The sequence below is a fragment of the Sus scrofa genome, chromosome 12 (genome assembly GCF_054392235.1).
Source record: "Sus scrofa isolate SSC_HxYL_T2T_F1_AM1 chromosome 12, Sscrofa_HxYL_maternal_Yorkshire_Landrace_v2.0, whole genome shotgun sequence".
In the NCBI taxonomy this organism is placed as follows: Eukaryota; Metazoa; Chordata; class Mammalia; order Artiodactyla; family Suidae; genus Sus; species Sus scrofa.
The window spans coordinates 47553338-47576775 of record NC_139394.1 but is presented as its reverse complement, the minus strand read 5'-3'; the positions used below and the strand labels follow the sequence as shown (position 1 = coordinate 47576775).

At 48.1% G+C, this 23438-nt stretch overlaps 2 long non-coding RNA genes across 4 annotated transcripts in view; one reads left to right on the top strand and one right to left on the bottom strand.

The window, feature by feature from the left end:
- The window catches only part of LOC146398262 (uncharacterized), a 150935-nt gene that overhangs the window by 93033 nt on the left and 34464 nt on the right, over window positions 1–23438 (bottom strand). The gene's annotated exons all lie outside the window — the stretch shown is intronic.
- LOC110256059 (uncharacterized) lies at window positions 409–9009 on the top strand. 3 transcript variants are annotated; one of them, XR_014821456.1, is made up of 3 exons: window positions 409–548; window positions 855–934; window positions 8872–9009. It is a non-coding gene; the product is annotated as an uncharacterized LOC110256059 (long non-coding RNA). The 3 variants fall into 3 exon arrangements; XR_014821458.1 differs by lacking the exon at window positions 8872–9009 and adding an exon at window positions 8044–8178; XR_014821457.1 differs by lacking the exon at window positions 8872–9009 and adding an exon at window positions 2894–3011.

The window sequence follows — 23438 nt, the reverse complement described above, 5'->3', positions numbered from 1 at the left end:
GTGTGACCCAAGGCCCCTCAACTCACACGCCGCACCTCGATTTCCTTGTGTGTCCAAGGCAGCTGGGCCCACGCCACCAAGCTGCTGGGAGCCTGAAACGGGATCGTGTTCGAGGAAGTGCTCGTTAAGCCGAAAATCTCTCTACAGAGAGCAGGGGCTTTTCTAAGGCTTCTGGGGGAACTCCTGCAAACGAGGTTCAAGAGAGCCATTGCCTCGCTCCAAAAATTCTTCAGCCCTTCGGGCCCGTGGGGAGCGGAGGCTGAGCAAAGGGCAGGCCTGGAGGCCTCTCTTTTGGAAATGACAAGATCCATTTAGCAATCAATTAGCGCCGTCCCCAGGCTCCGGGCCTGCACGCTCGCTCGGCAGAAAGAATGCACCGCACGGCGCTGATTCGAAACAGATGCGCTGGCGAACAGACCCGGCGGCGCGAGCAGAGCAGCCGCGGGCCGGAATTCCTGGGCACCCAGCTCCTGGCTGGCAGACGGGGCTGCGTTATGACCTTCTGGGCTCCATCGCGGGGAGGGAGGCCAAGGAAACCAAGCTACAAGGCAAGCCTGCCTGGGGCATAAGTACCCTTGAGGGGCTTCAGAAGCCGGAGAGGGTGGAAAGTGGACGCTGGGTCAGGAATACGCTGGGATAAAATCAGTTCAGACTATGACTTGGGACCCACGGATGCTGATTCCAAGCATGATACAGCCGACCCGTGAGTGACTTAGGTGCTGAGCAAGTTGAGGGGGGTGCCAGATCTCTGGTGCCGGGCAAACTAACCCACTGCCAGCCAGCTCATGTGTTGAGCTCTTACTGTATACAAGACCCTGCACTGAGAACTTTATACCCTCTCTCATTTATCACAGGTAACCTGGGGTTATGTCCAGGTCCCAGATGAGAAAACGGACATACACTGAGGTTCGGTACCTCACCCAAGATCACATAGGTAAGTAGGAGATCCAGGGTTTGAACCCACTTGGGAAGCCCCTCTCCTGATCTTGATGGCAATTATTTCTCTTGGGGACTTCAAGATCCTCCGCCACCCTAGGCTCCCAGCACTGTAGGAAAGGGCACCGCAGTGGCCCCGGTGGTGGGTCACAGCCTTTATCCACCTGCCCAGAGATGAAGGGTGCACCACCTCTCAAGGCTGTTGGCTCTAAGCTTGGTCAATTCACAAAGCCGGCTGTTGGGAGTTCTATTAAGCCAAAAGCTGGGTCCCTGCAGGCTTGGGGCTCCCCCGAGGCGTGCTGCTTCTGCCCTCTGCATCCCCTCAGACAGCATCTAATTCCTTTCCCCGAGGATTGTTTCAGAGCAGCACCAAGACCCTGTCCTTATTTTTCTAATTTCTCTAAGCAACACGGCCTCTGTCTGACAGCTGCCCCCCGCAGTCAGCTGGGCAGCTCCCCCATCATCACCAACACCCTTCCCCGAATACCCTCCAACCTGCTGATGTCTCTGGTGGGTCCAGATGTGGACATGGGGTCACCCAGGCCTCCCATCTCACTACGGCACAAAACGGAGTGCTCTTTAAAATGTTATTTCAGTACAGTTCATTTACCATTATAGTGATACAGTCTCACTGTAGGAAACGTAAAAAAAATGCCATGAGCAGAGCAAAACTGCTTCCCCAAAGAGGGAAATCACCCTTGCTCTACTTCCAGCCTTTCTGGCTTCATTTGTTCCAGATCTATACTTGTGCCCCATGTTTTCATTTACCCTTAGAGCCTAAGCAGGTGGCTGTTACTAGAAAGTCTCTGGGAGTTCCCACTGTGGCTCAGCAGGTTAGGAACCTGACATAATGTCCACAAGGATGCAGGTTCCACCCCTGGCCTTGCTCAGTGGGCTAAGGATCCAGTGTTGCTGCAAGCTTGCGGCGTAGGTTGCAGAGGCAGCTTGGATCCTGCATTGAGTGGCTGTGGAGTAGGCTGGAAGCTGCAACTCCAATTCAACCCCTAGCTCCCATATGCCCCTGGTGAGCCCATTAAAGAGAAAAAGTCTTTCAAACTGTTGTTCGTTATGGTGTCTTCATGGTCTGTGAGATGGACAGGCGGAATTCACTGTTTCTGCCATTTGGGACAGTGCTGTGAACCCCCAGCTCCAGTTCTTCCTAACTACAGAACCCAGTGTTATTTGAGGTCTCCACAAGATGTCACCTACATCCTAGGGGAGAGAGCCCTTGACTCTAAACCCCCCTGCAAGAGTGTCATACCCCCTTCCCCCAGGTTTGCTTCATCAGGCAACTTTGTTATCAAGCCTGAGCAGTGGGTGCCACTCATGTACAGACCTAAGAAATTCTAGCACCTAAGCCCTTTTTCGTACCTTGCTTGATTTTGCAACCTCGGGATGTCACAGCTGGAAAGAGGCCCTTAAAGATCACCCTCTCACATTTCAGGTCATAAAACTGAGTCCAAAGAAGGCAAGGGAGCTGCCCCGGGGTCACATGGGGCTGGTTCTAGGCGAGGACCTGAGGGCTCAGACACCCCCGGGCTGCCCAGGGTGAGTGCAGCTCCGACAGCCAGGGAGGGCTCGTGCTAGGGCAAGGGTTGCTATTCTTTGACACTAAGACAGATAAATCAAGGAAGTCATTTTTAATGAAGGCAACTGGCCTCTTACCAAGAGTTCAAATTTAACCAAAAAAAAAAAAAAAAAAAAGCAGGAAAGAAAGAAAAGAAAAGAGAGGGAGAGAATGAATGGAAGTCAACAATGGCACGAACGAGCCACAGATGAGACAATGGCAGCACGCAGGGAATTCCCATTTTCCTTGCTGGCCACCTTCTCCGGGTTCCCCGCTTCTTCTCCCACAGTCCCAACCACCACCACCACCCCCGCCAAGAAGCCCTCGTCAGACTTGCCATAACAGTGACAATGCTGGATCCTTAACCTGCTCCTTAATGTCTTTTTCCAGGCTTTATGACAGGCAAAAGGGACACAACAATTAATAAAAATAGGAAGGCTTATAATTTTGGAAATATGATTTACCAGATAACCTGAAAACCCTCACACTAATAAGTATTCAGAAATGGTGGCTCAAGTATAATAGACATCCTTTGAAAAGCCGCTCTAAGTTCCCAGGTAAGTAAGGAAATCCTCAGAGGCCAGAAATTTAGAGGGAACCAAATAGCATAGGTTTGTTTTTTTTTGTTTGTTTTGTCTTTTTGCCTTTTCTAGGGCTGCTTCCTGTGGCATATGGAGATTCCCAGGCTAGGGGTCTAATTGGAGCTGTAGCCACCGGCCTACACTACAGCCACAGCAACTCAGGATCCAAGCTGCCTCTGTGACCTACACCACAGCTCATGGCAACGCCAGATCCTTAACCCACTGAGCGGGGCCAGGTATTGAACCCACAACATCATGGTTCCTAGTCAGATTCGTTAACCACTGTGCCACAATGGGAACTCCCAAATAGCATAGGTTTTGAGTTAATACTGTAGCTGTGTGGGAGGAACCCTGAGTCCAGAAAGCTCAGCCTGGTAAAGCAACACAGTAACATTCCTTTCTACACAAAGGATTCCTGACAGTAACAAACATGAAACTGCTCTGAAGAGCTGCTGTCATCCAAGGCTGCAGGATTCCCACAGAGTGCTGCTATAGATGAGCTCATAATCCAAACTACAAGACGACTGAGCAAGAATCAGACAAAATAAGCAAGAGATTTGATCCCTCCTCTGCCAATATTTTAACCATTAGAACAGCATATGGACTACAAAGTGAGTGTGTGTGTGTATATATATATACACACATATATATATAAGACTGAACCTAAAGCATATGGAAGTTCCCAGGCTTGGGACTGCATCAGAGCTGCAGTTGCCAGCCTACACCACAGCAAGGCCAGATCTGAGCTGCAATTTACACTGCATCTTGCGGCAACGCCAGATCCTTAACCCACTGAGCAAGACCAGACATTGAACCTGCATCCTCACAGAACTGTGTCAGGTTCTTAACCTGCTGAGCCACAACAGGAACTCTGAGTATACCTTAAATAATTAACAACAAGAAAGAAGGAGTTTTAGAAAGGAAAAAGGACAGTATCTTTAAAAAAAAAAAAAAAAAACCATATTTGGAAAATACCCAACTTGAACTATTAGAGAAATATAGAAAGTCACTGAAATTAAAAACCCTAGGGAGGATTTCCCGTCGTGGCTCAGCGGAAATGAATCCGATTAATATCCATGAGGATGCAGGTTCGATCCCCGGCCTCACTCAGTGGGTTAAGGATCTGGCATTGCTGTGAGGTGTGGTATAGGTCAAAGACAGGGCTCGGATCCTGCATTGCTGTGGCTGTGCCATAGGCCATCGGCTGCAACTCCAATTCCAATTCCACCCCTAGCGTGGAACCTCCATATGTCATGGGTATGGCCATTAAAAAAAAAAAAAAAAGGCAAAAAAACCCCAAAGGATGAGTTAAATAGCAAATTAAACACAGCTGAAGAGATGACCGGAAGGTACCCCCGTTAATAATTGACCATATTGCTTCTCATGCCACAGAACATTTTTGAACCGTATTATACTATTATAAGTTGCAATGTCATTTTTAGACTAATGATTCAAAGGATAAGCAAAGAGAAATTGTTTCAAACATGAATGTGATGAGCTGTTTAACATAACTGTCAAAAGGTCTCTATCTACTTTTGAACAGACTAGCTTCTGGCATCATGCATTTCAAACCTTATTTCCCTTTGAATATTCCTGTACTTCCAATGCTGAGCGTCCTAAGACCTGTTAGAGTACAACCACTGGCTCCTGCAGTTTATGCCACAATCCCAGGGGAACTGACACAGTGGGAGGTAGTATTTATTATCCCTGGAAGCCATCCTCAAATCAGGACAGCTAGGGATACCTCACCTATACATGAAAATGACTGCACACCACATAAATATATGGCAACAGGCTGGATGGTCTGTTGTCAACTTGGAACCACCGTCACTTCTTTAAAGTCAGAGAATTATTTTCCCAGTATGGCTCCAGGCTGGAGTTCATCAGCAAGAGAGACTTGAATGAGATTGGGAGGCAGAAGAGATGTCAGGTGAAATAACTGAAAGATTAGCCATTTTTTCCAGAAGTTTGTAGTGGTTAGACATGGCTTCAAACTTTCTCTATGGGAGTTACCATTGTGGCTCAGCGTAAGGAATTGGATTCGTTTCCACAAGGACACAAGTTCAATCCCTGGCCTTGCTCAGTGGGTTAAGGATCCAGCGTTGCTGTGAGCTGTGGTGTAGGACACAGATGTGGCTCAGATCCTATGTTTCTGTGGCTGTGATGGAAGCTGGCAGCTATAGCTCCGATTCAACCCTTAGCCTGGGAACTTCCATATGCCACAAGTGTGGCCCTAAAAAGAAGGGAAAAAAAATTCTCTACAAGCTACCACTCTGAGGTTGTGCAAAAGTAGCAGTTCATAGCTTTTCCTCAAGCCTATCCTGCCTCCCCTTTCCTACCCCAGGCCAGCAGTATAGATGTTACGTTGATTCATAGACAGAGGCTCATAGTTTGGGTGGATGGACTGGGACTCTGAAAGAATATGATGGAAAAGTTGATGGCAAATATATAAGGGGTTTGAGAGGATGGAGCTCTCCAAATAAGCACATGTATGTGAGACTGCTCAGCAGAAGAGTGCTCTAACTTCGGTGGAAAAGAAAACCCATTCTGTGGAAGTCAATTACTTAGCCTTCCACCCAGCACATCTTCCCTTGGCCAAGGTGCTTGGGGACAAAACGGCCATGCTGGAACAGATGGGGGTTACACAGCACACCTGAGCAATAGAGGTCCCCACTTGCCACAGTTAATCTGACTGTAGCCCCTGTTGAGAGTCCAACTTGTTGGCCACAGAGATGAACACTGAGCCCTAAAGACAGCACCACCTTCCACAAGGACCAGCCAAGCCATTTGATGGAACATAGATGGCTTTGAACCAAGTTCATCATAGAGAGTTTTATGGAAACTAACAAGCTGATTCCAAAATCTGTATGGAAGGCTATAGGACCATGAAAACCTTAGTCATTCTTGAAGAAGAACAAGAGGGAGGCATTTGCCCTCCCAGATATCAGGACAAAGCTAATCAAAATAGTGTGGTGGGAGTTCCCATTGTGGCACAGTGGAAACGAATCTGACCAATAGCCATGAGGAGGCGGGTTCAGTCTCTGGCCTCGCTCGGTGGGTTGAGGATCTGGTGCGGCTGTGAGCTGTGGTGCAGATCGCAGGTGAGGCTTGGATCCCACATTGCTGTAGCTGTGGCGTAGGCCAGCAACTGTAGTTCCAATTCTACCCTTAGCCTGGGAATTTCCATATGTTGCAGGTACAGCCCTAAAAAGAGAAAAAAAAAATAGTGTGGTATTGGTACAAGAGTGGACAAACAGACCGATGCAATAGAAGAGAGAACCCAGAAGCATATAAAGGCACATACGGAAACTGGATTTATAGCAGAACAGATGTTACAGAGTATTAGGGAAAGGTTGGACCATAGCAAATAATATTGACCCAATTGGTTACCCATATGGATAAAATTAAAATAAATTCCTCCTTCATGTCCTACGTAAAAATCAACTCAGGGTGGAATAAACACAAATACGAATGATAAAACCATGACAAAAATTAGAATACAACAGGATAATAATTTTAAGCCCTCAGGGTAGAAAGAGAATTCTAATAAAAGGTATACAAAAAGCACTTACTTTGAAGAAAAAAACAAAATAGATAAATTAAGAACTTCTGGTTTTCCGGAGACTTTGTAAGGAATGAGAAAAAACAAGCTACCAACTTGGAGATGAAAATTGCAACACACATCACAAAGGATTAATTTCCACAACGTGTAAAGAATGCTTATAAATCAATAAAAATGAGGAAAATAACCCCAAAGAAAATAGATGAAAGGCAAAAACAGCAATTCCATTGAAGAGAAAAGGCAAATGTCAAGAACATGCTCAATATAATTGAAAATAAAGGAAGAACAAATTAAAAAATCACAATGCCTACATTAAAAGTTTACACACACACACACAGCCACACCACTCCACACTTACCAGTTTGGTAAAACTTAAATTGCTAACAATACCAAGTGTTAGTGAGGATGCAAAGCAAAAGAAACTCATTTGCTGAAAGTAGGAATATAAAGAGGTATGTAGTCCCCCAAAATAAAAAAACATTGAAGGGTCCGTAATGAGTGGGTTAGATTTATATTTTGTGATGTAGTCAAACAATGAGTCCACTGGTTTGACTCCAGTGAAAATGGAGAACGACAAAGACATACATTTGAAGGGGAAGAAACAAGCCACGGAGGAATATATACAATGTGGTTCCCTTTGTTTATGCTTTAAAAGCAGGCAAAACTAAACAATAAATTGTTTGAAATACATACATGTATGGAAAAGAGTATACAGAAAAGCAACGGAAGCATCGACATAAAATTCAGAAAAGTGGTTATGTGGGGAGTGGGGCAGGAAGCCCTTGAGCAGAGGCACAAAAGGAGCATGTAAGCTATCAGGTGAACCTGAATGCTGCAGCCATCATCCCCTGGTGTATGTTTTATGGACTCTTCTATGCACAAGACATGAGAAAAGGAAACACACAAAGAGCTGAACCAAATGTCACAGAAACGAGGCCACAGAAGTGGTCCATTATGCAAAAGATTATAATACAGAAGAAGAAATCTAACTCCATATTGGATCTGTTCCTTGAACTTTAACGTTTGTATTCTATAGCTTTTGCTACAGGTTAAGAATGTTGCCTGTAGCCTGAAATATACAGGAGAGCCCCATCTCAAGGCTCTGCCCCCTTTTTTCTCTTTGCTTTTTAGGGCCACACCTGTGGCAAATGGAGGTTCCCAGGTTAGGGGTTGAATCGGACCTACAGCTGCTGCCCTATGCCACAGCAATCCAGGATCTGAGCCACATCTGCCACCTACACCACAGCTCATGGCAACGCTGGATCCCTAATCCACTGAGTGAAGCCAGGGATGGAACCCGCATTCTCATGGATCCTAGTTGGGTTCGTAACCCACTGAGCCACAACTGGAACTTCAAGGCTCTGCCCTTTAAAGGTGTAACACTTTTCCATTCGTAGAGAGATAAAAAGTTGCAGAAGAGAGAATTTGTTTTGTCAGAAGTGTATAGGACCACTGTGACCCAACCTACGTGGACAGCTGCAAGAACAAAGGATTCCAGCACCAAGAAGCTTGCAACAACCAGCCAGATCCTCTCCCCTTTTTGTATAAAATAAGCCTGAATTTTAACTCAGAGAAGATGGTTCTTTGGGACACTAATCCATGATCTTCCTTGTCTGCTGTCTTTCTGAATAAAGTCACTATTCCTTGCCCAACAGCTCATCTCTGGATTTATTGGCCTGTCGTGTTGTGAGCAGTATGAGCTTGGACTCGGTAACAGTATCTGGCACACTGTAACAGTACCATGTTAGCTTTAAAGGGTACTGGCAGGTCAGACAATTGGGAGAGAAAAAGACATATTAAGTTCAGCATATGGAAGTTCCCAGGGTAGGGGTCGAATTGGAGCTGCAGCTGCAGGCCTATGCCACAGTCACAGCAACACGGAATCGGAGCCATGTCCACGACCTACACCTCAGCTCTTGGCAACACTGGATCCTTTAAACCACTGAGTGAGGCCAGGGATTGAGCCGCATCCTCATGTATACGCGTCAGGTTTGTAACCCAATGAGCCACAACAGGGACTCCTTAAGATACAATTCTAAATGAAAACTTTTAAATGTAGGCCTTTTAAAATGAGAAAATGTTAATGTTAAAATCCATTAACTCACCAGAATTAATGGATTTTCAGATACAGGAAACACAGTGTGTTCTTAGATGGTAAGCAAACATGAAGCTATATTAATGTATGTTACAGTTTGGGTGACCACAAAATTTTTCATTCTAAACAGGATATTTTTGAGAATGAAACAGGCACTCTTAACAGTTATGCAAGAGTAAAGGTGTCAACCAGCACCACCCAGGGCAAGCCAGAACATACCATCCTGCTAAAACTGCATCCACAGAGAAGATACAGATTGCTTAAAAAGGAAATACAAATAGACTGGCAACAGACTTCTCTAGACACCAGAAGACAATGGAAAAATACTTGCAAATTACTACAAGAAAATAAAGTTCAACCCAGAATTCTATACCCAGCTAGGTGTTACAAGAAAAAAAATAAAATAAAACGAACCCAGCTCAAAGTAAGATTAAGAGAGTTTACCTTTACAGACCGATGCCGAAAGAAGAACTAAAGAATGCACTTGAGGGAGAAGAAAATTAAATATAGAAAAAGAAGGAGAAGCAATAAACAATGATGAGCAAATACACTGGTAGAGTTACAGATGAATCTAAACAAACCATGACAACTTAACAAATGTTTGGGAAATGTAAAAAAACACACTTCTAAACAACAAATGAGGGAGTTCCCATATGTGGCTGAGTGGGTTAAAAATCCAACTAGTATCCATGAAGATGTGGGTTCGATTCCTGGCCTCATTCAGTGGGTTAAGCATCTGGCATTGCCATAAGCTGTGGTGTAGGTTGCAGATGCAGCTTGGATCCCTCATTGCTGTGGCTCTGGCATAGGTTGGCAGCTGCAGCTCTGTTCGGCCCCTAGCCTGAGAAATTCCATATGCCATAATTGCAGGCTTAAGAAGAAAAAGAATGATAACAACAAATGGATCAAAGAAGGAATCAAAATTAGAAAAGAAAATATTTAGAACTGAATTATAATAAAACTCTACATGCCAAAGTTTGCGATGCAGCTACAAGCAGCATTTAGGTGTTATAGCCATAAAAACGTATATTAGTCTCCAGACAAAATTTCCCTTGAAAAAGACCTATGCACCCATATGTTCACTGCAGCATGATTCATAACAGCCAAGACATGGATACAACCTAAATGTCCATCCACAGATGAATAGATTAAGAAAATGTAATATATACACACAACGGAATACTACTCAGCCTTAAAAAAGAACAAAATAATGCCATCTGCAGCAACATGGATGGAACTAGAGACTCTCATGCTAAGTGAGGTAAGTCAGAAAGAGAAAGAAAATACCATATGATATCACCTAAATCTAGAATCTAATATATGGCACAAGGGAATATTTCCACAGAAAATTAATGCATGGACTTGGAGAACAGACTTGTTGTTGCCAAGGGGGAGGAGGAGGGAGTGGGATGGACTAGGAATCTGGGGTTAACAGATGCCAACTATTGCCTTTGGAGTGGATTAGCAATGAGATCCTGCTCTATAGCCCTGGGAATTATATCTAGTCACTTATGATGGAGCATGATAATATGAGAAAAAGAATGTGTGTGTGTGTGTGTGCATGAGAGAGAGAGAGAGACTGGGTCACTTTGCTGTACAGTAGAAAATTGACAGATCACTGTAAACTAGCTATAATGGAAAAAATAAAAGTCATTAAAAATATATTAGGAGAAGAAAAGAGAAAATTAATGGATAAAGCACTGAATTCAAGTTGTTGAATAAAGTACAACAGAGTAACTTCAAAAAAAAAAAATAGGAGTTCCCATCATGGCACAGTGGAAACTAACTAGGAACCATGAGGTTGCAGGTTTGATCCCTGCCCTCGCTCAGTGGGTTAAGGATCCAGCATCGCCATAAGCTGTGGCATAGGTCACAGACATAGCCCTGATTTGGCATTGGTATGGCTCTGGCGTAGGCTGGCAGCAATAGCTCCGATTACACCCCTAGCCTGAGAGCCTCTGTATGCCACAGGTGTGGCCCTAAAAAGACAAAAACAAAAACGAAGGAAATCATAAAGAAAGGACCAGGTATTAATCAAATGCAAAACTAAGAAACAATAGAAGAGGTAATCAAGTCTGGTTCTTTGAAAAAACCAATAAAATAAACAAACATCTGGCCTGATGGATCAAAATATAAAACAGCACAAATAAATAACATTAGGAATGAAAGAGGGACATAGCTACAGATATAGTAGAGAATTTAAAAATCATAAGAGGAATGGATAAAGATGACGTGGTACATATACACAATGGACTATTACTCATCCATGAAAAAGAATGAGGAGTTCCCATCATGGCTCAGTGGTAATGAACCTGACTATTGTCTATGAGGATGCAGGTGCAATACCTGGCCTCGCTCAGTGAGCTTAAGCTCTGGTGTGCTACCATGAGCTGTGGTTAGGTCACGGATGCGACTTGGATTCTGCATTGCTGTGGCTGTGACATAGGCCTGCAGCTACAGCTCCAATTCCACCCCTAGCCTTAGAACTTCCATATACCGCAAGTGTGGCCCAAAAAAGCAAAAAAAAAAAAAAAGAAAGAAAGAAAGAAAGAAACACCATGATGGACCTAGAGATTATCACACTAAGTGAAGTTAGTCAAACAATGAAAGACAAACATCATACAACATCACTTAGATGTGGAATCTCAAAAAAAAAAAAAAAAGATACAAATGGACCTACCTGCAGAACAGAAAGATGCATAGATTTGGAAAACAGACCTATTGTTACCCAAGGGAACAGACAGGTTGGGGGTGGGAGGGATAGACTAGGGGTTTGGGGCTGGCATATGCACACTGAGGTATGTGGACTGACTGGCCAATGGGGAGCTACTGTATAGCACAGAGAACTCTACCCAGTATTCTGTGATAAGCCCGTGTTGTGTGATATGCGAAAAGAATCTCAAAGAGAATGGCTGTGTGTACATGTGTAACCGAATGACTTTGCTGTTCAGGGGACATCATCGCAACTTGTAAATCAACTATACGTTAATAAAACTTTTTTAAAAAAAGAAAAAATTTAAAAATAAGAGAATCCCCATGAATGATATGATGCCAATAAATTGAAAAAGTTAGATGAAATTTACCCAGAAAAAAATAACATATGAATACTACTGAATAGGAAATAAAAAATCGGAACACTCAATCATTCAATAAACTGAATGTATGTTTTAAAAATCTACACACATACACAAATACATAAAACTTGGCCCAAGTGATTTTATATGTTAGTTCTATCTAACATTTGAGGAGCAGGTAATCCAACCTTATGCAAACTACTCCCAAGACTAGGAAAAGAAGGAAACTTCCCCCAACTATCATAAAAGTAAGTCTAACCTTGATACCAAAACAAACAAACCCATGAGAAAAATATAAGAAAGGAAAATTATAGCACGATCTCACTTTTCAACATTAATGCACAACTCTTAAAAAGTTTGCCATTCAATGCATTATCATATACAATAATAACCACCACCAACATAAACCCACTAGGTTTATTCTAGGAATAAAAGGATGACTATTAGAAAACCTGTTTAGATAAGTCACACATCAAAGAGGGAAATTATATGATTGTTTATATACGTAGAAAAGTCCTTTGAAAAAATTCAACCCCCATTTGTGATATAAATGTTTTAAAGTCACAGCAAACTAAGATTTGATGGGGAATTTATAACTTAAAGTGTATCTGTGAACACTTTACAATGAACATCAGAGTTCACGGGCAAATTTAAAAGCATTATTTAAGGGCAGGATCAGGACAAGGCTGCCCGTTACCTCCTCTTCTATGTACCACTATCCCGTGCACAAACACAAGAAACAAAATTAAAGCGGTAAAGATTTGAGAGGAAGAAATAAGACTCATTCTCTGAAGATTATAGGTTTGTTCATATAGAAAATGCAAGACGTTACTGCCAAACCATACGAACAAATAAAAGGGTTCAGAAAAGCACTTGCTCAACTATCAGTGTGCAAATAATCAACTGTTCTCCTACAATCAGCAACAAATGATTTAAAACATACTTTTTAATAAACCCCACTTACAGTAACCAAAAACCTGTAAGCTACCTAAAATAAATCCAGCAAAAAATGTGCAGAGATCTTTACAGAGAAAAGCACATAACTTTATTGAAAGACCTTATGAAGGAGTTCCCGTCATGGCTCCGCAGTTCACAAACCCCGCTAGCATCCATGAGGACGAGGGTTCGACCCGTGGCCTCTCTCAGCGGGTTAAGGATCTGGTGCTGCCACGGGTTGCGGCTGGAGGTCGCAGACGAGATTCTGCATAAGCCGGTGGCTACAGCGCCAATTCGACCCCTAGCCTGGGAACTTCCATATGCCGAGGGTGTGACCTCAAATAAACAGAAGACAAAACAAACAAAAAAACAAATAGAAAAGTAAACTGTTCATGAATCAGGGTCGCAGAGAAGATGGCAACCCTCCCTCCAAAAAAAAAAATCAATAAATGTTATGCAAAGGCAAACAAAATTTCAATTCTGTGTGTGAATATGTGTCTGTGCACATGTACGTAAGCGTGTGTGTGTGTGCACACATACACACATGCACGCAATGTGACACACTGATCCTGAAGTTTAGAGGAGAAAGAGCAAAGACCCCCAAGTAGACAAGTCAATTTTTGAGAACAAAATAGGATGACTTACACCCTACCTGACAGCCGGACAGCTTATGCATTATAATAATTAGCACAGTGTGGTGTTGGCATAGGGATAGAAAAATAAGCCCATGGCACAGAATGGAGCCCACATACAAGTCTAAATCCACGCACACATCTCATACATGACAGCACTGCCACTGAGGGTGGGGGCGACACCCTCCTCAGTAACAGCGTTGGGAACCCTGGTTACCCCAGGGGGGAATGGGGACAGAATGGATTCTTCCATGTCGCAGGGGAGACAAAAGTCGATTTCAGGTGAATTAAAGACCCAACTGTGAAATGCAAAGTTTAAAACCTTCCGAAGCAAATACAGCAGAAGATCTTAAGGCCCTCAGAAAAAAGATTTCTTTTTTTTTTTTTTTGTCTTTTTGCCATTTCTTGGGCCACTCCCACGGCATATGGAGGTTCCCAGGCTAGGGGTCCAATCGGAGCTGTAGCCACCGGCCTACGCTAGAGCCACAGCAACGTGGGATCCGAGCCGTGTCTGCAACCTACACCACAGGCAAGGTCGGATCCTTAACCCACTGAGCAAGGGCAGGGACTGAACCTGCAACCTCATGGTTCCTAGTCGGATTCGTTAACCACTGCACCACGATGGGAACTCCAGAAAAAAAGATTTCTTAACGCGGGCATAAACCACAGAGGAAAAGATTGTTAAATCTGACGACAAACCCTTAATAGAGTCAAAAGGTGAAACACAGCGTTTCACACAAAGTTAAACATACACTTTCCCTCTGCCCCAGCAATCCCCCTCTGAGATATTTACCCCAGAGAAATGAAAACATATGCCCACAAAAAGACAGGTACAGAATGTTTATGGCCATTTTATTCATGGTAGCCAAAGCCTGACCCAACCACACTGTCCGTCACCGGGAGAAAGGATAAATGTATTGTAGTGTGTTTACACGGCAGAAAGCTACTCAGCAATAAAATAGAAATCTATGCAATAGCAAGGATGAATCTTTAAAACATTAGGCTGAGCGAGAAGCCAGACACACTCACTGCCTGATTTCATTTATATGAAGTTCTCAATCAGGCAAAAATTAATACAATATGGCAAAAAGAAGTCAAAACAGTGGTTGCCTAGGAAGGAACATAAAAGACCTTACTGGGGTGACAGAAGTCTTTACGACATCACAGAGGCGCGGGTTACATGGCTACACGCATTTGTCAAAATCTATCAAACTAGCAATTAAGATGAGTGTATTTTGTTGTATTAAATTAAAAAAAAAAAAACCCTCCCAAACCTATCCCCCGCCCCCACAAAAGACAAATGACTGTCCGGGAGACGATCTTTGCATGCCAAGAGATTCCAAAGTCAAAGAGAAATCTATAAAGAACCACCACAGAACAATTCTGGAGAAAAAAAGCACCCAAAGGAATAGACCAACGATAGGAAAAGGTACCTCATAGGAGACACTTGAAACTCGGCTCAGCCTCCCCAGCAAGACAGCCCTCCTCACCCTCTGGATACACAAAGACATTTTGAAGTCTGAAAATACTGGTGAGACCGCAGAACAGCTGGGATTTGGATGCCCTGAGCGTGGGAATGCAGACTGGCGATATCTAGGAAGAGCAAAGGTGCTCATACCTGATAGCTTGGAAACCCCACGTCAGAGGTGCCGTCGGCGGTCTGTGGCTGAAAGGCACCTGCCTCTCTCGTGTGTGGACAGCGGCATCCATGCCGCAGCACTGTTTGTAACAGGGAAAAAAGAAAAGAAAATCACGCGGGGGAGGAAGGGGGAAACGCTAACTACACGTCCATCACGTCTATCCGCGAGAAAATGGATAAAATATACTAAGTCCGCAAAATGGAGTAAAAATCCTCAGTGGAAGTAAATGAATTCCAGGGTACACACCATGTCAGAATAAAATGTTGAACGGCAAAAAAAAAAAAAAAAAAACAGGCCACAGAAGAACATAAACTTGGAGTTCCTTGGTGGCCAAGCAGGTTGAGGATCTGGCATTTGTCACGGCTGTGGCTCAGTTCTGATCCCTGGACCGGGAAATTCTGCATGCCATGGGTGCAGCCAAAAAAGTAACAACAAAGTGTACACTTAAAAAAAAAAAAAAAAAAAAAAAAAAGGAGCATGGAGTTCCTGCTGTGGCACAACGGGATTGGCGTCCTCTCTATGGTGCCAGGACACAGGCTCTATCCCCAGCCCAGCACAGTGGGTTAAAAGATGCAGCGTTGCCATAGTTGTGGTTCAGGCTGATCCCTGGCCTCATGCTGCAGGGTGGCCAAAAAAAAAAAAAAAATAAACTAGATGTTTCCATTTAGATAAAGTTTTAAAAACCCAGCAAAACTAAATCACCTGCTTTTTTAGGGATGCAAATGTATTTTGTATAGGTGTAAAGAAAAGCCAGAAAATCATAGACACAATTCTGAGAAAGGGGCAAAGGGGATGGGATGAAGAGGGCTTCAGAGGGCCTTTAAAAGGGACAGATACATTTTTTTTCCCTAAATTGGGTGGGGAGTAGACAGGTGTTCACTGTTGAACAGGAGCCAACTCCGGATGGAGTACCCATCACCAAGGGACCGAGATGGGACGACGGGAGGACTCCAGAGTGGGGACCATGGCACAGAGTGGCCCCTCTACCACCAAGAAGAAATGGCTGGAGGCTGGGAGGGCCAGGGATGGAGAAAGCTTATGGGTGGGGAGGTGGACAGAAAGCCAAGGGACCCCACAGAAGAGAGAGGGCTTCTACCATGCTCTCCTTATGCCAGAGGCAACAGGGTGCCTGCTGACACTCTGGAGGGAGGAGGCCACCTTATCTCTCCAGCCTGAGGCAAAAGCCCCTCCATGCTAGTGTCCTTCAAGTGCAGTTACCATAGACAGTGACACCTGCCAAAGCGGATGGCGAGAGGCTGCCCTGGGTTGCTGCTGGAGAAGAGGTAGAACCTTCTTTGACCGCCTGTCACTTCACGGTCAGCTCGGGCCATGAGCAGCAGGGCACAAGGTTGCCTCTGTGGGTACCACCCTGGTGAAGGCTGGGGCCCCAAGAGAGAAGGCGGTCTTGGGTCCAGGGTAGGGGCTCAGGGCTCTCTCCCAGATTCACCCCCTCCCTGCCGGCCCCTCCCCGCAACGGCAGTTCACTCACAGGCAAACAAAGGATCGCATCCCGCAGAGGCCTTCCCATCTGCACAGCGAGGAAGTCTCAGTCTCAAGGTTAATGGCAAAGAGGAACTTGCCCGGCTGGGCAGGTCACAGGGTCAGCAGGAATTGTGATAAACAAGAGGGAACCGTGGCACTGGGGCAGGGTGGGGGTGGGGACCTCACTGAGAGATCTGGCCCCAGGGTCCCCAGGAGGCCAAGGATGCATCATCTCAGGGAAATAAAATGGCCATCGTTTACAAGCAGAAATTGTTTTCCATTCCAGGGGGGTGACTCCGAAGCCAAACTCTTCCTGCAGAAGTTTAGGTAGTGGGTGAGTCACTGTTATAAATAGACCAGTGATCAGAATGTCATCGGAAAGGACACAGTCCCATAGGCATAACCTTAGAGGGAATGGAAGGCACAGCATGAACTGGGAGCCAGCTTCTCAGAGGAGCCCAGAGGGAGCCCTCGGATGGGCTCTGGTGGAAGAGGAAGCGGACACTTAGGAAGGGGGATCCAGCCCAGCGGGAGGAAGACGATGCGGGGGCTGGCCAGGGACCAGCCTCCCACATGGCTGAGCAGAGCCAGCTCACAGCCCGCCAGTCCCTGGATCAGACCGAGCCATCTGGCCTTCTAGAAATTCTTCCAAAGCATTCAAGTTCCTCTAGGCTCCCCAGAGACCCCATCCCACTCAGGGACAGGAAAGCAAAATTCTTCAACCGACATCAGCTCATTCATTCCCCTCCCATTGACCTGCCTGATGGACACTGGAGACACAGGCAGCCCCTACCCTCAAGTTCACGGTGGCTCAGAGATCTTAGGAAACGTGCGACAGCATTAGGGAATCCAGGACTGTCCCCAGAGGGAATCTGCGCCCAGCCTGGGGTGGGAGGAGGGTGCCCAGAAGCCTTCCCCGAAACTTCGAGGCCAGGCTGGGTGCCTCCTTTTTGCTCCCACAGGCCCCCCTGCTTCATTGCATCAGCAGTCATGCCAAGGATTTACTGGTGCCAGAACTGGGCCAAGGCCCCAAACTGAGAACAAAAGGGGTTAAGAGCCTGGTACCTCCACTCCCGGAAGAGGAGGCAGGGCCTGCCCAGCCACCATAAAACACCGCCCCCCCAAAAGGGACCAGGAAGCTATGGAATCCAGCCCAAAATGCGTCCAGGGACAGGAAAGGGGGGTTCAGGCTCATGTAATGGGAAGCAATGTGAAAAAATAAGAGCGTTTCCTGTTGAGACGCCCGCGCATTGATGTTCCCCAATAAACCAGGCATCACGGGCCGATGGCTTCTGTTTCCGCAATAGGACGGAAAGCTCCGTGAGAGGGAAGACATGTCCCCGGCTTTGTCCCCGCCACCTGCGGCAGCCCCAGGCCCGGGAATGCTTGCCAGAGAAACCGGCTGCCACACTCCTCTGCTGTCGGTAGCGGGGTCACCTGGGCGCCACACACTGCATTTCCCGCCTGGGGGACACGCCAGCTCCTCAGAACCAGAAGCCGCCCCATCTCACGTGAAGCACCAGCCGCTGGGGGTCCTGCCTATCCCGGGGCCCCTGCTGCGGGCCCCCAAGCAAAACTCGCTTTTGGGGAGACCAGGTGTCCCGTCCTGGAGCTTCCGGGCTTCCCCTGGGGCTCAGCCCTCTTTCCTCCTGTGCTGTGAGGTCCGAGGTCCGAGGTCCGGGGCCCGCAGAGCCTGGCCCACTTGGTGGAGCGGACATTCCAGATTCCCTCTGGGAAAGCGAAGGGAGGGAGCCTCCCTCACGGCCCACCAGTGGGAGGTCAACGGGAAGTGGCCAGGAGGCCCTGCTGGGATTCCCTCCTGCAGTGTGGACAAGCCCCAGCAGGACTATTTTGGCAGGAGGTGGCAAGAATGCACCGCGGTGCCCGTGAACTGAGCGGACGGCCCTGGCCTCGGCGGGATGACCGGGCAGCTGGGGCTGGACGGGCGGCTGGCTGACCCTCTGACACGGGAACCTTCCCCGGGTCTTCCTCCCAAGGGAGGGAGGCATGGGGTGGGGGCTCCTGAGCCACCAGCCCCTCAAGGTACCCCAGCCAGCAGGGCTCAGCACCCACTCGGGTCTCAGCACCCCCAGGATAGGCTTCAGGATACAAGCACACGGCCCCACAAAGACCTCACAAGTCACCCAGCCCAGCCGTCTGCACTGCTCCCCAGGGAGCCCCAGGACACAGCAGTGGGGGCAGCACAGCCAAGACCTGTCCCCCCACCTTCCCAGTGGGAGCTTAGCTTTGATCTGCTCTCCTCCCTCATACGAAAGGGAGGTCACCCTGGCAGGTCTCATTCCACAGACTGGGACCAGAGAGAGGGAAGCCCTGGCCCAGCGCGACACAGGGAGTCAGGGTCGGGTTGAGGAGCTGATGCTAGGTATGGCAGGTGCGGGGAGCCAATGAAGGTTTGGCGAGGGGGGTGACATGCCTGAGCAGGCCGAGAAAAGGCCAACGAGGGGGTGGCTGAAATTGGCTGCATTGGGAGGGGGTTGATGCGGCAAGAACTCAGTGGGAGGGTAGGACGAAGATGAGGAAGGCACAAATCTGCATGGAAGACGTACAGAGCTGGGTCTTGGCCACTGCTTGGATGGGACCACCAAGGAGGACATGGCAGCAGGGGTCAGGTGAGCAGAGGGGCCAAGGATGCCCCCAAGATTCTGCGGGGGTTGCCCGAGAGGCTGGTGGGGCCATTACCAGGGAGAGAGACGTTGGTGGGTGGTGGGGCTCAAATTCAGGCAGGTTTGCTTTGAGCAACAGGAAAGGCAAGGCCATTTCCTATGGGAAGAGGTAGAGTTCTTGGGGGGTTACGACTTCTTTCCCACAGCGAGCTTTCGAGTCAACTGGACCTGTGCTCCAGTCGCCCAGTCGCTGCCATTTCCTAGCTGTGTGACCTTGGTCACGTCATTTAACCTCTCTGAGCTCGGTTCCCTCACCTGTAAAGCGAGGGTAACAACAGGGCTCGTCCATTAGACTATTGCAAGGACGAAGACACTCCACGTAAAGTGCCTGGGGCATCACGATCGCTGATAAATATTTGCTGTTCTCATTATTAGATGCCACATGCTCGATACATATAATCCCCCAGCCATCTACAAAGCTGGCATCGTTTTGTTTTCCTCGGTTTGCAGATGAGAAAAACGGAGGCTCAGAGAGGTTCAAGAGACGGCTCAGGGTCACACAGTAAGCATGAGGGTCAGAGCAGAAATGTGAACCCAGATCCCTCCAGTCCAAAGCACAACCTTTCCAGCCTCGGGTGGTACCTCCACGGCCATCCTGGGGTCACAGGTCTGTCCTCCCACTTCCAGAAAAGGGGAGCGTCCAGAGGCTCGGAGAGTAGGGTTGAACCCGTTAAGACTTGAACCCAGAACCACCTGAACACGGTTTGGATAATTTTATTGTCTCCAATGGACCTGATGACATTTCCCCTTTCTTTCTCTCCCCACTTTTGCTTCTTCCGTCAATGAGATTGTACTCTCAACTCCAGTGAGTCACCGGAAAATGTAAATTAAGAAAAAAAAAAAAAATGAAGAGGAACATTGCTCCTACGTAAGCCCCTGCCATCTGTGACTCATTCAAGACAGGTATAATGGACATAATTACAGCTCACCCACAAGCTAGACCCAAAATCAGTCCTGAAGGCTGATTTCAGAATCTAGTGGTTTCCCCAGCAGAGCCCAGGGCTGCTCAGACTTGAACGGGTGCTCATGACCTTGGTCATCATCCTGGGGACCCAGGGTGGGAAGAGCCAGGGTACCATGTCCTGTCCCCAGAGACCCAGCAATTCCAGAACCTTCCTCTCGCCCCGCCCCCCACACTCTCTCCCCACCCCCCCAGTTCCCTCCCCACTCACTCAGGGCCCCTCCCTCCATTTGAATTCACCCTCCTTTTCACCACCTTGCTTCTTAAAGGAGCCAGACCTTTATTCCTCCATCACTGTAAAGTCATCCCACCTCGCAAAACGTGGGGGGATATTCAGTTCATAATACTCCAGGGAGCCCATCCCCTTCTGTGTCCAGAGAGCCAGGAGCTGGATTGATCAGAGGTTGTGTGGCAATCAAATCAGATGGTGTATGTAAGGCCCTTCCCACGATGTCTGTGTTCAGTAAATGCTGCTATTAACCCCGCCGTCCTCGTCACCATCTCAGGAGATGGGAGTGTCAGGAGCTCCCAAGAGGGCAGCCTCCCCCCACCCCCATGGCCTTGGGGCCCCTTATTCTGGCAGCCGGGATTAGGAATTGCAAGGACACAAGAGTTACAATGTCAGAGCTGGCAGGTCATCCAAACCCAGCAGGGACAGTAGGCTGAAGAAAGGCAGAGACTACCCCTAGGAGGTCGGTGGCTGACTCAGGACAGGAACCCGCGCCTCCTGCATCCAGGCGGTTTCTCAGTGGGCCCCAGCACACGTGCCCCTGTGGAGGTGAAGAGCTCAAGGAGCAGGCTCAGAGCATCTCTGAGGTCCGAGGCCATGAGATGAGCTCCCGGAAATGGGAGCCATTACACTCTCAGCCAGTTCATCCAAAGCTCTCTAGCTGGAGGCCAAGTGCAAGGGGCCTGTGGTCAGTGGGAAGTACACTTTCACATGACAGTGCCAGTGCCAAAAGGCAAAGAAAACACCCCTAGTCTTTTCAGGGAAAAGACCTGCAATTGCCCTGAGACGTCATCAGGAAGCCTGGTTTGAAGACCTCCCCTTCCAAGCTGCCTTCCCAGACCCATCTCTCGGCCTGGAGGCACCTGCCCTGCACCTAAGATGTCGTATTTCCTACAGTCCTTTTTCCTAGCAGCAGTCAAGAAAAGCTTCTCTTGCAGGGCTGCTGAAATGAAGGCAAAGGCATGGTCCCTCCCCTCCCGGAGCTCACTGGCCAGCTGGCAAGGGAACGGGCAGATGGAGAGGAGGCAGGTGTGGGCAAAGACAGTCCAGGGGGGCTGGCATGAGCCAAAGTCAGAAGATGTCATACCAAGAGGCCTGCAGTCCTCCCTGCTGCTGTGGTCTCCTCCCCAAGCAAATCAGGTGCCTCCTTCAAGGGCCCCTCCTCCAGGAAGCCTTCTTTGATACCAAGGTTGCAATTGTCCTCCTCTGAACTTCGTCCTAATTGGCCTGTGACCATCCCATGCCCTCCCGTGCTCCACGGCTGGGGCCCTTGATCCAACCAGCAGGGTCTACCCAGCCCCAAGCGCAGGGCCAGTGTCAACCAGAGGGAGGAAGTAGCCGAGCCCAGGTTCTTTCCCACTTTCCCAGGCCGCCTTTGTCTGCTCGCTCCCACCAGTGACCCAAGGCAGCCAAAGTCTTAAAAAAACAGCTTCCCTATCCCTAAGCAGTGTGGGCTCCTGGGGTGTAGTGGAAGCTGAGGTTTTGTATCAGAAGGGTCCTGACCCCACCTGCCCACCCCCGTTCCTGCAGGAGGGTGCCCCCTCCCCATCAGTCAGGATTCCACCCACTTGGCTACAAGTAGTAAAAACCTCAGCTAACATAGGCTTCAGCACATTCAGCATCAATTTTCTCACCTAAGTTGTCCAGACATAACAGTGTCTGCTGTTCCAGGCTGTCACCAAGGACCTAGACTCAGCCTTTGTTCCTGCCATCCTTAGACTTGGCGCTTCATTCTCAACAATCATAAGACAATCGCATTGTCCCCTTACTGCTGTGAGGGACCAAAGAGGCACGTCGGCCGTGGCTGTCCCTCAGGGACACCAGCAGCCTCCTGGACACGCACCAGAACAGGGACAGGAACACGGGCTTCCGGGCTTCCTGCTGCCACTGGCCTGGGGCTTGTTAAAGGGGCCCTGACCTGGGCAAAGCGAGCAGAGTGAAGCCCAAGGCTCACGCATGGCCTCCCTCCAAAGCCTGCTCTTTCCACAACCCCACACAGCCAGGAATGAACAGAGCCAGGATCTTCTAATGCCCAAGCTAGAGTCCTGCTCGCCTTCCCAAGCCGCCTCTGGCTCTTGCCTTCAGCAGCAATCCCACAGCCAGAAGCAGAGCCACAGGTGGGAGCTGGGGCTCGGAAGCCTGATGGGGCTCACCCCAGCCTAGACTCTTGGGGCGGGGGGTGGGGGGCTTTCTGGAACTTCTTTGGCTCCAAGGCAGCCATCTGTCAGGAGGGTAGGCTGCAGGGGTCCAGGCGGCCAGTGAGGGGCCCACCCCACCACCCATCTCCACACAGGGCTCCGAGACATAAGCAAAAGGGTGCAACGCAAGTCAAGGGAAAGGCTGGGGTCCAGGCAGTTTAGCAGCGCTTGACCAGCTTTAAAACCGCCCCTGCAAAGTTCTGATCCCTTAGCCACTCGGGGAAGAAAAACCAGCCGGGGTGGGCGTCGCCTGGGCAGGGCTGGACTAAGACAGAGGGAATACAACCCACCTGCCCACGGAGTCCCCAGGACCCCGAGGCCTCCGATTCCCCCCTCAGGCTCCTCCCCTCCAGGTCCCCACCCCACAGTCACACATGCGCTCTGGTGTCCGGAGCCCCCTGTGCACCAGAAGCATAGGGATGAACAAAAGACATTAAGTCACGCAATTGAAAAATAAAATTCTATCTCTTATACACAAAAAGGCTGACGTTCAGACGTCAATCACAGTGCCCACCCTCATAGGCAGCCAGTCTTTGGCCACATGACCCCCACCCTGTCCCACCCTGCAGCCACCTGGTCAAGAGATGGGCACGTGACTCAGAGCAGTGACTCCAGAGACTGGCAGCAACAGGGTGTGGGGTAGAAATATGAGCTGAGCCCATCAGACTCCCTGTCTGAAAATTAGAAGTGAGATCTCCTGCCGGACTAAGAGGAAGCTGTTCGCTGCTGCTGGGTGGGGATGGGGCAGGGGGCAGTTGCTTTCCTCAATCCACCAATTCAAATGCTGATCTGGTCCAGAAACAGCATTCCAGACACATCCAGAAATAAAATCTAACCAGGTATCTGGGCATCCCAGGGCCC